We start from the raw sequence: 2,905 nt of genomic DNA, 5'->3' as shown, positions 1-2,905 counted from the left end.
GGTTTGTTATTGCGTACAATAATCAGTAATTTCCATGAATGGGCAACCATGCACAAAGCACACAATAAAGGACGTGCTGTATGCATTTGAAGTGGTAGCTGAAGGATTTTCTTTCTACAACAATATGGTGAACCAAATATATTTTATGTGTTTTTTTACTTAGGGTATTTACAGTTTTGCTTTCCTTATGGATGTCACACTGATGTCATATTTAGGGAATACCTTAAAGTCACGAACCACAGAACATATAAAGTTAACATAAACAAAAAATTAATTTAATGCTGTGTTTGAGGGTCTTCAAAATAGACCACAGACAGAATAAATTGCTTGAACAGCCAACCCCTAACAATGCCACAGTTCAAGAGAAATACTGTAAAATAAAATAGCTGATGTAAAGGTAAAAAATTAATTGTGAACTACATGAAACTGGAAAATGGTGTAACCACATTTCCCCTTTTCATGTGTAGTTTGAAATGTATCTAGCGCATGCCAGTCATTAAAGCTACTTTGACCTTTTCTTTTTGTTCCTCAGCTCTTTGTTTTAACTTCACTTTTATTGTTGAAAGTAGATTTACGTGTCTGATACTTAGTGTCACATATTACCAGCTAAATGGAACGTTTGCATTGTCATGGGTGCAAACACCTTTAACATTAAGAATATGACGTATTGGTATGTAATTCCATACTTAATACCACTTTTAACTTCTGCTTATCCAAATAGAGATAAATTATCACTTCCAAAGATTTAAAATATAGGTCAGATCATAAACCATGTAGGGGCGGTTTCCCGGACCGTGATTAGCTTAAGCCAGGACTAGGCCTTAGTTTAATTAGGAAATAGAACTAGTTTTAAGAAACATGCCTTACTAAAAACATTACTGGCATGCATTTTGAGGCAAAACAAAGGGCACTGATGTATTTTAAGATATGTCAGTGCAAGTTGTTTTCAGTTTGGACAGCTCTTACATTTATTTTAGTCTAGGACTGGTCTAATCCCTGTCTGGGAAACCACCACAAAGTATTTAACCACAGGGGTCCAAGTCAAAGTGCATGAGCATATAACAAGCATATACTTTTAGGGTATATGGGGAAAACATATTCATTATTGACTTTTGCCTTATTAAATTCATAATAAAATTAATAGCTAAAAATAAAGTCGTTAAGTTTAGGATTGGATTAAGGGATGTAGAATATGGTCATGCAGAACAAGGCATTAATATGTGCTTTATAAGTAATAAACAGCGAATGTGCAAGCTAATAAGCAACTTGTTAAAAGTGAGAATTTGATCCCTATACTAAAGTATTACCAATTAACTTCTGTGTTAAAGTGTAATAAGTAAAATTATTTGTTATACCATATGTATTGTAACAGGTTCTGTGTCCACCAACAACCTTTGGCCTGAGAAAAAAACTCACCTACTACATATTTTGCATTTAGCAGTATAAGTTATGTCATGTCATCAGCAAATGAAACACATCTATTAACTTGTTGCATGATGTATAGAAACTGGGGCAACATTTCCCCACAAATCTCAGGTGTCAATGTTTTTTGCTCACCATGTGATTTTCTTTGGAATCTAAAGACATGCAAATAAATTAGGGTTAAGAAAACTTGTTGATCTATGAAACCATGTTTGGTATATCACTCAGTATAGCTGTTTAGACTACCCTGCAATTCATATCCATTTGATTTACCACCTCTCTTGTGAGGTCTGTGTATTAGCGATGACCAACCAGGTTCTTTGTTGCTATTATAACCGTAGAGGAACAAGAAATACATTCTGTTTTCTTTTGGTTAAAGAAATAATCAAAGAAAGCTCTATTCTTAAATAATTTATGAATCACAGCTACGTAAAACCCCACAATCAATAAGAAATCTCAATTGTTTGATTTGTCTCTCCATTTAAAAGTATGGAAGTGTTGATGGCTTTATTTAAATTTATGATTGTTGTTAAATGATTTGGTCTTTTGTTTTGTGTACAATGACTTCCCTAGCTCGTAAATTAGTGAGTACAATTGACTCAAATCCATCGATGATTCCTAATTAGTAAACTTCATTGTTATAAATCTAATACTTAATGTGCAGAGATGTGACAGTATATATGTATACATACTGTCAGAAATATACATAAAATAAAAGTGCTTCTTTACAACAATGCCATAGGATAACCATTTAGTTTCACAATTCATTTTTTAAAAAAAATAACTGTAGAACCATTTTCTATTAAAAATAACCTTTTGTGCAGTAAAATTGTTCTGTGGATGTTAAAGGTGCCATAGATTAAAAACGGTATTTATCGAGGCATATGTAAATAATAATATGAGCTCTGTACATGGTAATGACATATCGTGAGCCTCGTGATCAAACACGTTTCCTCATTTTTATGTAAACCTCGTGCATGCAAAAGACCAATCTCAATATAACACCGACTGTGACATCACACTCGAGATGTACGGTCCAACATAAAATTACACATTAATATAATTACAAAGTTGTTAAAATGTTTACTAATGTGAGCTACTGGCATGAGCTGCAAAGCAATCAGAGCAGAGCTCAACATTATTGGTCATGACCCTTCAAAATAGGGCAAAAATAGACCATATCATTCAAAGACAAGTTGTTAATGGACACGTAAAAACGTTTCTGGATAATTTTTGCACTTAATAAAGTTACATACATCACTTAACAAAAAAAACATTGGCTATTGGCTTTGACAAACAAGCTCCCATTCACATTACAACGATAACTATTTTCAAACATGATCAACGTTGAAATTTGTCACCCCAGCATAATGCCCATAAGATCTTTGTTTATTGCAATTAAAAAAGATGTAAGATACAGCAAATAAGCATTTTTCATTAATATATAAGATTATAAACACTATAAAACTTCAAACAACATAAG

This window comes from Misgurnus anguillicaudatus, chromosome 11 (genome assembly GCF_027580225.2).
Source record: "Misgurnus anguillicaudatus chromosome 11, ASM2758022v2, whole genome shotgun sequence".
Classification (NCBI taxonomy): Eukaryota; Metazoa; Chordata; class Actinopteri; order Cypriniformes; family Cobitidae; genus Misgurnus; species Misgurnus anguillicaudatus.
Note: the sequence above shows the minus strand (reverse complement) of the source record.